The sequence below is a fragment of the Rana temporaria genome, chromosome 4 (assembly GCF_905171775.1).
Source record: "Rana temporaria chromosome 4, aRanTem1.1, whole genome shotgun sequence".
NCBI classification, from domain to species: domain Eukaryota; kingdom Metazoa; phylum Chordata; class Amphibia; order Anura; family Ranidae; genus Rana; species Rana temporaria.
The window spans coordinates 443966861-443980961 of NC_053492.1; the positions used below are offsets into that span (position 1 = coordinate 443966861).

Sequence of the window (14101 nt, forward strand, 5' to 3'; positions counted from 1 at the left end):
GCTGAATAAAACGAAGTTCAATGCTTCCAAGCATGCGTCGACTTGATTCTGAGCATGTGCGGGTTTTGAACCGATGCTTTTTTGTACTAACCATCGGTTTGGAACGATCGGGCAGCGGTCCATCGGTTCGGTTTTGAAGCATGTTTTAACATTTTGGAAAACAGACCGATGGCCTATACACACGGTCGGTTTGGACCGATGAAACTGAACCTCGGTCCATTCTCATCGGTTTTGTCCGACCGTGTGTACGGGGCCCCATAGTTGTGGCGCTACCCCATTGACTTGAATGGGCAGAGCTACCTGTCAACATGACAAGTCACAATAAATTTGCCCTGGCCATGAGTGACATAGAGTATGTCGGCTGTGCCATGTGTACAGCCCCCAACGGGTGTATAGTAGCTTTTTGGTGGGTGTTTGGGGGCGGTTAAATGGCAGTTTAACCATTGCTTTTACTTCTCCCTGTCTGCCCTTGCGAAAGAGGGCCTCATGGTTAGATCAAAGGTTGAAGTGGCTGAAATACCTGTAATTTAGAAACACATAAAAACACTCTTCCAGAGACAAGGTACACAACTAATGTTCTGGCAATTCACTGCAAACTGGAAGGCTTTTCAAAGGCTCACAGCCTAATCAAAGCAGATAATGAGCCAGCGCTCATTAGAACTACAGTATAGTCATCAGCAGTGGCTCACTGCATAAGTCAAACATTATTTAAACATACACTCACATGGATGCTGATAAGCAAATGCATTAACATTCTTTAATGAATACAGTCTTGACCAATAATAACACATCAAAATACAAGATTTTCTTACTGGTTAAGCTGGCTGTACACTTATACATATTTTTTTGTTCATCCTTTAGACTAAACCAAAGAAATCTAGCAAATTTACTATTTGGAAATCTTTCCTGCTGGTTATTGTATTCTGACAGCAGAATGTGTTTTGTGGTGTATTTTGTGGTATGCATATGCTGTGTGTGAGAAATAACCTGCTAATATGAAAATTTTGTGAAAAAAAAAAAAAAATCTTGATTTTGCAAAGAACTGTGGGGAAAAAATGACAACTTCAAAAAACCCACCATGCCTCTTTCTAAATACATTGGAATATCTTCTTTCCAAAAGGGGTCATTTGGGGGGTATTTGTACTTTTCTGACATGTTAGGGTCTCAAGAAATTAGATAGGCCGTCAGTACTTCAGGTGTGATCAATTTTCAGATATTGGCACCATAGCTTGTGGACTCTATAACTTTCACAAAGATCAAATAATACACACCAATTTGTACTTATTCTTACCAAAGATATGTAGCAGTATAAATTTTGGCCAAAATTTATGAAGAAAAATTAAAAATTTTCTAAATTTTATAACAGAAACAAGAAAAATTCATATTTTTTTATAGAATTTTCGGTGATTAAATACCACCAAAAAAACCCCCTATTTGTGTGAAAAAAAGGACAACAACTTCATATAGGTACAGTGTTGTATGACTGAGTAATTGTCATTCAAATTGTGAGAGCACCGAAAGCTGAAAATTGGTCTGGTTAGGAAGGGGGTTTAAGTGCCCAGTGGTCAAGAGGTTAAAGGGGTTGTAAAGGTTCATGTTTTTACACCTTAATGCATTCTAAGGTGAAAAAACCTCTGATGTTTTCCGGCCTCCTCAGCCCCCGGTTTACTTACCGGAGCCCTCGAAAGTCCCGAGTCGTGAACGAGCATGTTTCTCGACCGGGCTTTTCGGCTCTTCTCGGCTCATTCATTGGATTATTTATAGCAGCGCAGCCATTGGCTCCCGCTGCCGTCAATCAAAACACTGACCAGTGCGCCGGGGCCAAGTGATACATTCGGCGGCTATAGCCACCGGCTGTATCACAGGAGCACACCCGCAAGCTAACCCTCTTGGGAGAGAGCTTCCCATGAAGGGGGTTAGCTGATGTGATGTGTAATTAAACTCACCTGGTGCCTTATTTGCATTAAGTTAGCCTTAGAACCTGTGTATGTGTTCGGGTTTAAAGGGATGAGGTGGCAATCCTAGCTACCATATAAAGTTGCAGACTATCACTGATAGCCTTTAGGGTAGGCCTGGAGGAGAAATCAAAGGAGAGCCCATTTAAGGGGAAAACCTACAAAAGAGGAATAGTAGAAGAGCTGGTTGGCACCCCCTTGTTAAAAACGTAACCAAAATTCCTCCATAATTAAGGTTACACATTACCCATTCCATTACTGTGTCTGGAGGAAAATGGAAGGTGCCCTGAACCAGCATGGTTGTTGATGGTGGCCAATGAGGGATCTACTAAGAGGATGCTGTACATAGCTTTCTGAAAACACCACAACACCCTGCCTCGGTACTCCTCTCAAGAGCCGTCAGCCCTGAATTGACTGACTCTTGGGAGAAGTTATGCAAATAATGGGTTGATGGGTGGATGTCAGTCTGGAGAAGGGGGTGTTCTAGAACAGACGGAATTTGCATGTAGACCACTCTAGGCAACACCCAAATCTGATGCTGAGCCTCCACAATTGAAATAACTGAAATCCAATCAGTCAAAGGGACTGCCCAATCAAGGGCTGTTAGACTAGGCAGGAATGGGTTAGGTGGATGTCCTCCAGCCAGGAGATAAGGTGGGCTCCTACTTTAGAAGGATATCCTCCAGCCAGGAGACGAGGTGGGCTCATTCTGCCTTGATGCAGCTTCTAATGCACACTGTGGCTGCAGTCACTGTTCAGCCAACTGACTCCTTTGACTTCTGAAGGATGTCTGGCAAAGTGCTTCTGACAGGGCCATCCATGGGCCAGAGTTGTGTATGCCCAGCTTAATTCTTCTCACTTTAGAAGGATTCTTGTTGCATTTCCAGTAGCATTTTGCTGGCATCACTAGGGGTCGTTAATCAAAGTGTTTTTTTTTTAATTAAGGCAAGCAGATATGTAATATATATATATATATATATATATACATACATATATATACACTGCTCAAAAAAAGGAACACTTTTGAATCATAACTCCTGGGATATTAATCTGGTCAGTTAAGTAGCAGAGGGGGAGGGGTGTATACAGAGGGGGTTGTTAATCAGTTTCAGCTGCTTTGCTGTTAATTGAAATTAACAACAGGTGCACTAGATGGGCAACAATGAGACAACCTCCAAAACAGGAATGTTTTTTTAGGTGGAGGTGTCTGACATTTTTTTCCTACTCATCTTTTCTGACTTTTTTTCACTAGTTTTGCATTTGGCTAGGGTCAGTGTCACTACTGGTAGCACAAGGCAATACTTGGACCCTATAAAGGTTGCACAGGCAGTCCAACTCCTCCAGTATGGCACATCAATATGTGTCATTGCCAGAAGGTTTGTCGTGTCTTCCAGCACAGTCTCAAGAGCATGGAGGTGATTCGAGGGGACAGGCAGTTACTCTAGGAGAGCTGGACAGAGCCGTAGAAGGTCCTTAACCCATCAGCAGGACCAGTATCTGCTCCTTTGTGCAAGTAGGAACAGGATGAGCACTGCCAGAGCCCTACAAAATTACCTTCAGCAGGCCACTGGTGTGAATGTCTCTGACCAAACAATCAGAAACAGACTTCATGGGGGTGGCCTGAGGGCCCGACATCCTCTAGTGTGCTCTGTGCTCACTGCCGGACACTGTGGAGCTCGATTGGCATTTTCCATTGAACACCAGAATTGGCAGGTCTGCCACTGGTGCCCCATGCTTTTCACAGATGAGAGCAGGTTCACCCTGAGCATATGTGACAGATGTGAAAGGGTCTAGAGAAGCCGCAGAGAACTTTATGCTGCCTGTAACATCGTTCAGCATGACCAGTTTGGTGGTGGGTCAATGATGGTCTGGGGTGGCATATCCATGGAGGGACGCACAGACCTCTACAGGCTACACAATGGCAACCTGACTGCCCATAGGTATCGGGATGAAATCCTTGGACCCATTGTCAGACCCTACGCTGGTGCAGTGGGTCCTGGGTTCCTCCTGGTGCACGACAATGCCCGGCCTCATGTGACAAGAGCATACAGCCAGTCCCTGGAGGATGAAGAAATTGATACCATTGAATGGTCCCCACGCTCACCTGATCTAAATCCAAAAGAACACCTCTGGGACATTATGTTTCGGTCCATCCGGTGCCGCCTGGTTGCACCTCAGTCTGTTCAGGAGCTCAGTGATGCTCTGGTCCAGATTTGGGAGGAAATACCCCAGGATACCATCCGTCGTCTCATTAGGAGCATGCCCTGATGTTGTCAGGCATGCATACAAGCACTTGGGGGCTATTTTGAGTTGTTGCAATGAAATTTCAGCAAAATGGACTAGCTTGCTGCATTTTTTTTTTCACTTTAATTTTCGAGGTGTCTTTGAATTCAGCCCTCTGTAGGTGGATAATTTTCATTTCCATCAAATGATGTGTCATCCGTTCATTCCTAACCCAGTTCATATCAGTATAGATATCCAGCATGAGATTTTTGCCCGTTGAGATCTGATATGTTTTCAAAGTGTTCCTTTCATTTTTTTGAGCAGTGTATATACAGTATATGTACAGTATATACTGCTTATGGAACATTAAAGCTTTATGTACAGGGTATCTTGGAGTTTGGCCTCAATGGTGTTTTAAAGGGTAGGACGTGTCCTGAAGTCTTCTTTCATGTCACGCTGGTAAGCCTAATGCCCCGTACACACGAGCGGTTTTCCCGTCAGAAAAAAAAAACAATGGTTTTCCCAACGGAATTCCTCTAAAGCCTGCCTTGCATACACACTGCCACACAAAAGTGTGGTGAACTTTTTACTGCCAAGAACGCGGTGACGTACAACACTACGTCGAGCCGAGAAAATTAAGTTCTATGCTTCCGAACATGCGTCGACTTGATTTCCGAGCATGCATTTTTTTTTTTCGCTTTCAAATTGCATACAGACTTTTTCCCACTAGGATTTTTACCGATGGGAAAAAAGAGATCCTGCTCTCTTTTTTTTCCCGACAGCTTTCCTGTTGGAAAAAGTCAGATTGAGCATACACCCGGTCGGGATTCCTGGATAAAAGCTCTCATCAAACTTTTTTCAACTGGAAAACTGGTTGTGTGTACAGGGCATAACACAGGAGTGCTTGGAGCCGTGTGTAAATCTGTTGTTACATATACCGTGGTTCCCGAAAATAAGATCTACCCCGAAAATAAGACCTAGCGTTATTTTCCAGGAGGGCTGCAATATAAGCCCTACCCTGAAAAACACCCATAGTTTAAAATGCTTGTAAAACCATATAATCCACTCTATTACAGTGGTATATAATGTACAATGTGTGTGTATCTGTAATATAAATGCGGGGAAGAGAGCTCCAACAGGTCACAAAAGCGCAGAGCGTTGCTATAACGAAGGTATTTGGCACAATTATATTACAGAAACACACATATTGTACATTATATATTACTGTAATAGAGGGGATTATAGGATTTTACAAGCATTTTTACTCGGTTCACACTGAGGCCTCATACACACGACCGAACATGTCTGCTGAAACTGGTTCGCGGACCAGTTTCCGCGGACATGTTCGGTTGTCTGTACGGCCGACCGGACAATTTTCCGGCGGATCGGACAGGTTTCCAGCGGACAAATGTTTCTTAGCATGCTAAGAAACATGTCCGCTGGAAAGCTGTCCGGCGGACATGTCCGCTGGTTAATACACCTAACCAGCGGACAGATATCTCCCGCATGCGTCGAATGGATTCGACGCATGCGTGGAAGCATTGAACTCGCGCGATAGAGAACATCGGTGTCGTCTACGTCACCACATTCTCTGTCCGCGCAGATTTCGGTTTGATGGTGTGTACAGCCATCAGACCGAAATATCCCAGCGGACATGTCCGATGAAAACGGTCCGCCGGACCGTTTTCATCGGACTGTCCGCTCGTCTGTACGGGGCCTGGGGATTCCTGTCAGGCAGAGAGAGAGAGGGGGAGAGAAGACTGCACATTACATGGTAAGACCTACCCCGAAAATAAGCCCATCTGTGTTTTTTGTTGCCAAAATTAATATAAGACCCGGGAAAATCTTTCCAATTTTTGTTTTTCCTAAGTGGACACATTTGATGAGCATGCTTTATTCAACATACAGTAAAAAAAATAAAAAAAAAATAAAAAAACGATTTAGGGCTCTTTCACACGGGGCGGACCGTTTTCGGGCTCCGTTTTGTTCAGCAGGGATCGCTCCGTCACACTGTACAGGGACCGACCTGTCAGAGCGCTGCTCTCCCCTATGGGGGATCGGATGACGACAGCCTGTAGAGTCCGTTGTCACCCAATCCGATCCGCCAGATGGATGGAAAATAGGGTTTTCCTCCGTCACACTTTGGTGGATCGGAGCGGGTCGGATGTCAGCGGGCAGACATCCGTGGCTCCATAGAGGTGCACGGAGCGCCCGTTCAGGTCCGCCTAAAAAACTGGTGTGAAAGAGCCCTTACTCCCACCAAATGAATAAAATTGAGTAATCGCTCAGACAAAAGTGGTGAGAGTCAGCAATCAGAGGTGGCTGCAACCATTTTAGTAAACGTAGTTCAACCTTGAGATGTCACAGTGATTAGGATTTTGCAACCCCCCCCTTTTGCCCCCATATTTTCCATATTTTCTTGGATTAATGATTTTTAGGATCGAGTGTTCTGCTGTCTACACTACACAGAGTCATGATTTAATTGCATACACCCAACTCAGCACACTTTTATAAGAGTTTAGAAAACAATTTTCTATTTTGCCAAACGCCTTTTAACCTCCGGCTGAACTTGTCATTACCCAGAATCCTCGGCTGCTTTAGAGACTCTATCCACAGATAATTATAGCCCTGTTTTTGAACCGGCGTAAGACGTGAAATCGCTGACAACAAGCCTTTTTTTTTAATGCCGTCTCTCTGTAGGGCAATATTTCACTGTATTTTTTCCGTCCTGAAACACGCTATAAGTTATGTTGTGTTCCCAGCTTGTAATCATGATCAATTTCACCAGCCACACCCTCAGGAGACCTGAGGAGCTGACAGAAATGCCTGAGAGTGCATTAGTTATGCTTGCCAAATATGTTTTTCATCTAAAATGTTTAACAAATGAATATAAATACAAAACTCTATGCAAAGCTACTACTTGTTCTTCAGTGAGGTTGCATAGGGAGGACTACCCAAGGGAAGAGTGGGGCTGCCTACAGGTAAGCCTGCTCTAAAAAATAATAATCACCATTACCGTATAAACTATATATGGCTAAAGTAGATGAATAACCCTCAAAATTACTAACTTGTATGTTTGTCAGTGAAGGGTACAGCATACAAAGACATTTTAGATCAGCCTTTGTCAAAGTAGGGTTACATGAAACCCTAGGGCTCCTCCAGAGATTACTAAAGGCCGTACACACGATCCAATTTTTACGACAATAATTGTCTGATGGACGTGTTGTGTCGGATGTATGCTCCATCAGACAATTGTTGGCTGAATTAACGACAACAAATGTTGACTGTTCATGCTCACCAACTGTCTGACAATAAGGCCCCTTTCACACTGGAGCGGGAGGCGCGGTGGCGGTATAGCGCCGCTAAAAATAGTGACGTTATACCGTTGGATTTGCTGCGGGATTCGGCCGCTAGCGGTGCAGTATTAACCCCCGCTAGTGGCCGATAAAGGGTTAATACCGCCCGCAATGCGCCTCTGCAGGGGCTCATTGCGGGCGGTATTACCGCGGTATCCCATTGTTTTAAATGGGAAGGAGCGGTGAAGGAGCGGTATACATACCGCTCCTCTCACCGCTCCAAAGATGCTGCTGGCAGGAGATTTTTTTCTCTCCTGCCAGCGCATCACCTCAGTGTGAAAGCCCTCCGGCTTTCACATTGAGTTTGCTGGGCAGGAGTTTTTCAGGCGGTATAGCAGCGCTATTTTTAGCGCTATAACGCCTGAAAAACACCTCAGTGTGAAAGGGGTCTAAATCTGTTATTTGTGTGTACACAAATACATCCAACTTTAACCCTTTCATGCCTAAGCCTATTTATGACATTTGTGTTTACAAGTTAAAATCCATATCTTTGGCTAGAAAATTACTTACAACCCCCAAACATTATATATATATATATATATATATATATATATATATATATATATATATATATATATATATATATATATATATATATATATATATATATATATATATATTTTTAGCAGAGAATCTAGAGAATAAAATGGCGATTGTTGCAATATTTTATGTCACACGGTATTTGTGCGGCGGTGTTTTAAACACAACTTTTTGGGAAAAATTTAATTGCATGAATTTTAAAAAAATAAAAAAGTTAAATTAGCCCAATTTTTTTGCATAATGTGAAAGATGATGTTGCGCCGAGTAAATAGATACCAAGCATGTCACGCTTTATAATTGCATGCACACGTTTAATTGCGACAAACTACGGTACCTAAAAATCTCCATAGGCGACGCTTTTTAACTTTTTTTTACGGTTACCAGGTTAGAGTTACAGAGTAGGTCTAGTGCTAGAATTATTGCTCTCGCTCTGATGATCGCGGCGATACCTCACATGTGTGATTTGAACACCGTTTTCATATGCAGGCGCGACTTCCGTATGCGTTTTCTTTGCTGCGCAAGCTGGCGGGGAGGGGGGCCCGGTCAGAGCAGCGAGAGGCGGCGGGAGGGGGGGGGGTGTCCCGCTCCTCCGGCATAACAACCGAGCGCCTTTTAGCCGCATCGGTTGTTATGTCTGGATGGCCGATCGCCGGCTCTAAACAACGGTACCGGGATGATGCCTGCGGCTGCAGGTATCATCCCGGTATAACCCCCGAAAGCCAAGGACGCATATATGCGTTCTGTCGGCGTGAAAGGGATAATCCAAATTACAAACATGCATGCTCAGAACCAATGTTAAACATTAAGACAACATTAGCAGAAGTAGCCCAAAGGGTGGCGCTAAAGAGCAGAAAAAACACATATTTAGGTTTTGTTGGCTGAAAATGTTGTGCCGTCTGTATGCATACCAAGTTCACGGCCAATGCCCTTCAGACCAAAATCCACGGATTTGTCTGATGGAAGTCCGATCGTGTGTACGAGGCTTAAGGGTTCCTTGAACAATTAACAATGTCTGTCTCTAAAGCCTCACACACATTATCGGACTTCCAACCAACTTTTTCGTGGATTTTGGTCCCAAGGGCGTTGGCCGTGAACTTGTTCTGCATACACACGGCACAACATTTTCAGCCAACATTCACCAAATCACGTGATTTTTCAGCTCTTTACCCTTATGCGCGTTTGTACTTTGGATTTTAGTTGGACAGACTTGCGTACACACAATCGGATAAACTGACGTAACAGATTTATTGCCCAACAATTGGTGAGCATGAAGAGCCAACTTTTGTTGAAAAAGAGAAATCACCGCTCTAGGATACTAATCAGAAAGTCTCCTCACCTGATCCAAAGCCACGGGTGCTGGCAATGCATGGAATGATGCAAAATGAAGGAAAAACTGTCTGGACAGCCGCTCTCCAAAAATAAATTGCTTTTATTTTAAAATAAAAAAAACACACAAAAAGTATGCCACAGCAGACGGGGTAAAAAGCTGACGCGTTTCACACCAAACTTTAGTGCTTATTCATAGCTTACTATTCTTCCTTCATTTTGCAGCCAACTTTTGTTGTCATTTATTCAGCCAATAATTGTCTGATGGAGCATACACACAGTCGGATTATACGACACAAAAGGTCCATTAGACAATTATGGCCATAAAGTCAGATCGTGTGTACGAGCCTTTACACCAATGATGTATTTGGCTGTCTGGAACCACTAATGCAAGGAGCATTCTTCCCTCTGACCATCAGTGTAAAGGGGCCTTCTTTCAACTGACCAGCAATGTAAAGGGCCACATCTTAAAGCGGGGGTTCACCCTAAAAAAAGTTTTTAATATTACATTGAGCTCACTTCAGAGATTGACCGCATGCCGATCTTTTTTTTTTTGTCGTACATACAGTAGAATCGCTATTTCCCCCCCGGCTTCCGGGTGGTGAATCCTGCGGGACTGGGCGGTCCTATCCAGCAGGCAAGTGATTGACGTGATGGTGAATCCTGCGGGACTGGGCGTTCCTATCCAGCAGGCAAGTGATTGATGTGATGACGAACACTAACCCCATCGCATACGGAGCATCACGAGTTGCCGAAAGAAGCCGAACGGCGAGTCGGCTCTATACGGCGCCTGCGCACCGACGTTCGGCTTCTTTCGGCAACTCGTGACGCTCCGTATGCGACGGGGGTAGTGTTCGTCATCACGTCAATCACTTTCCTGCTGGATAGGAACGCCCAGTCCCGCAGGATTCACCACCCGGAAGCCGGGGGGGGAAATAGCGATTCTACGGTATGTACGACAAAAAAAAAAGATCAGCATACGGTCAATCTCTGAAGTGAGCTCAATGTAATATTAAGCATTTTTTTTAGAGTGAACCCCCGCTTTAACCAACCACCAAAATGAAGGATCACTACAATTTTGTCCTTCTGTATTTTTTTTCTAGCCATTATCATCATTTGTCTAATTTCATTATTATGCAAAATAATTTTGATGTACAGCACAACCCTGGGTGTCAAATATATGCCAAGTATGCCACATCCTTATTCCTTTATTTTTTCTTATATACTGTATCAAAATACCATGAGCTGTAGACATAATAGACACACCGTATATACTCAAGTATAATCTGAGTTTTGCGGCACATTTTTTGTGCTGAAAAAGCCCCCCTCGGCTTATACTCAAGTCTCTCCGATCTGCATACCTGATCTCCCACTGTTTCACACAGTCAGTTGGCTGCCGTCCAGTGTAACAAACCCCTGCCTCTTTCTCGTCTTCGTCCGTGATAGGTGGAAAGCTGAACACTGACTCACTGCTGGGAAACTGAGTGTTCCACCTATAACGGACGAGGACGAGGAGGAGGAGACGGGGCTTTGCTACACTGGATGGCCGCCGAATGACTGCTTGAAACAGCGGAAGATCAAGGTATGCAGATCGGCACAGTGAGGCATGCAATGGGCACAGTGAGGCATGCAATGGGCACAATGAGGCATGCAAATGGGCACAGTGAGGCATGCAAATGGACACAGTGAGGCTGCAAATAGACACAGTGAAGCTACAAATGAGCACAGTGAGGCTGCAGATGGGCATTGTTGACCCTCTTTTCCACTTACAGTAGCTGCTGCATTTCTCACCCTAGGCTTATACTTATACTAGGCTTATGCGTTTTCCCAGTTTTTTGTGGTAAAATTAGGTGCCTCGGATTATATTCAGGTTGGCTTATACTCGAGTATATACGGTAATAGTTATTTGTAAGGGTTTCCTGAGACCTGAAATTTATTTTAAGTGTTAAAAAGTTTAAGAAAAGCTGTTTTAGCCAATTATGTTCTTCCAAAATGTTGACAACAGTTTGGGGAAGACCCTTTTTTGTTCCAGCATGACTGTACCCCACGGAGAAAGCCAGCTCCATGAAGACCTGGTTATTACCACTTCTGAACCAATACTATGATAGCTTGCAATAGGTAGGGACAGCAGAGGTCTTGTGGTCTCCCAGTGCTCTCATCCACATCCATAGGCTCCAGTGACAGCTGAACCCCGCTCTGCTCTCCTACAGTACATCTGGACGATTAATGGACAATCAGACCCATATGAAGGCTCCGGCGTATAGCGCGCACCCCTAAAGTGGACCAGCATTTCTGTAAAAAAAACATTTTAGTACTTACGGTACAGTTTTGGTGTCTTGTGCGGCATCCATCGGCGGCCTCGTCGGGTCAGGCGTCCGTCTGCTACTTTGGTGGTGTCCTCCTCGTCGGGTCCGGCGTCTTTCTGCGGTGTCCTCCCCGCTCGATCCCCGCTTCCCGCGCTGAGTTTGAACCACTGCGCCGGCATATACCAAGCGCAGTACACTTGGGTATAGTCGGGCAGGCTCGGCTCCTCTCGCGGTCCTGTCCTGTACGTCCAGGACGTGACCGCAAGAGGAGCCGAGCCTGCCCGACTGTACCCGAGTGTACTGCGCTCGGTATATGCTGGCGCAGTGGTTCAAACTCGGCGCAGGAAGCAGGTATTGGCGTATATCGCGCACCCACGATTTTGCCCTGATTTTCAGGGGAAAAAAGTGTGTGATATACGCTGATAAATACGGTACATGTTATAAGGCTTTTAACCCTTTACTTCTTCACAGGTGCAGAAATCCCCCCCAAGGAAGATCATCCCGTTCTGCGAAGGTCCATTCCCAGAAGCTGACCTTGAATGACGTTTCTACATGTACTGTATATGCCTAATATCACTACATTGTCTTGTAAGTTGCCAATTGTTGTGTGAATATAGTTTGTATGCACTCAGATGTGCCCTCTCTCTGCTGTCCTTTTCTATTACTGTAGTATAGAAAGAGTTTGCCACATCTAATTGAATACTTTGCTTGTAAGTTCTATCTCGAATACATATAGTAAAAGGAGAGTTCCTCAAGTTGGGATATTAAATCAACCACAGGCAATAATTAATGTAAAAAAAATTGTACAAATTTATTCAAAGTATAAATAACATACAACATGAAAAGACAAGAGGTGCCAGTAATGAAATAAAAACACATAAAGAAGGGACCAATAATGAATCAGCAGAGAAAGAAGCCCGCTAACTGTCAACCAACAGAGCGTCCAACGCGTTTCAAAAACATGTACAGTGTGGATCTTCTTCAGGGACTGTACGGGCTTGAAAAACTTTCAGAGCTGTAGCTAAATCTATGATGATAAAATATGCATCATAAGGAATATGAACAAGAGACCAATGTACATATTACAATTGAATTATGGTCTAATACATAACAAGCTAGTATGCCTATCAGATCATAACATCAAATAAACAGCTGGTAATACTGACCCCAAGTGTAAAAATTCCACTGGCACTAGACAGACAATCAAAGGATGAAGGGTAAATGACCCGTCAAGACCACATGGAGATGCCGGTCAGGGTAACATGGATCGAGATTGTTCCATACCTTGCAGTGGATGATTGAATGAATTGGGCCAGAGGGATTAACAGCAAAATATCTAAATGAGTACGGACATATTTGGTTTTTAACTTTGGCGAGAATGATTTATTGAAAGTAGTTCAGAAAATAGCTCAGCACAATCTAAAGTGGCCAAAAGTAATAATGATAATCGTACCTGAGCTTACATATATACGCAAACTTATGGCCTCTGGATAGTGTATCCAGTCAACGCCACGTTTAGTAAACCTTGATCGTTGGAGCAGCGTATCCAAAGATAGCCCAGATCATAAGGCAGTCATATCCTAATGGTCTCTATATAATAAGAAAAGGGATCGAATTACTATCGTTTATAGTGCAACCACCAGTGATTGCTCGAGTTATTGGTGAATTATCCCTAAAGCGCCACTTGAAAAGTGGCACCGGGATCTAAACCAACATATATAATGCCATGGGGGTGTGCTTGAGCAACTTACCTTGTATGGAGAAAAAAGGGTATATAGTACCTTACATCTGTCCAGTGAGAGAGAGAGACTGATTAGGAGAGCCCTGATGCTCTATATATATTTAGAACCTAACAGGGGCGGACTGACAACTCATGGGGCCCCCGGGCAATAGAAGATTATGGGGCCCCCAGGCTTACAGATGGCCACCATGCCAGGAGGCAGTGCAGAGGCAGGACAGTTAAAATCTCTGGATTTTCACATCAAAAGCATGTCGGTTTCAGACATATCAGGGACAGATGTAAAAAAAACACAGATTTTTACATACTGTCCCTGGTTTTATTGAGCCTGGCAACCCTGATGGGGCCCCCTAGTGGAATGGGGCCCTCGGGCAGTGCCTGAGAGCCCCAATGGTCAGTCCGCCCCTGGAACCTAATTATGATTCGCCTGGGTGCATTTGGTTGTGATCCCATGGAGTCTGGGGCTGGTGTATAGTTTTGGTGCCCGAATTCAGAAGGTGAGAGGTGCTACAATCCCACCAAGGAAGCTCATCCTGTTCTGCGTTCCCGGAAGCTGACCTTGAATGACGTTTCTACGTGTACTGTAAATGCCTGATGTCACTACATTGTCTTGTAAGTTGCCAATTGTTGTGTAAATAGCCATCTTCCTCCAGTGTG

At 44.3% G+C, this 14101-nt stretch overlaps 1 long non-coding RNA gene across 1 annotated transcript; it reads left to right on the plus strand.

Moving 5' to 3' along the window:
* Positions 1-7040: 7040 nt before the first annotated feature.
* LOC120935462 lies at positions 7041-12551 on the plus strand. Its single transcript, XR_005748500.1, has 2 exons — positions 7041-7159; positions 12178-12551. It is a non-coding gene; the product is annotated as an uncharacterized LOC120935462 (long non-coding RNA).
* Positions 12552-14101: the final 1550 nt, after the last annotated feature.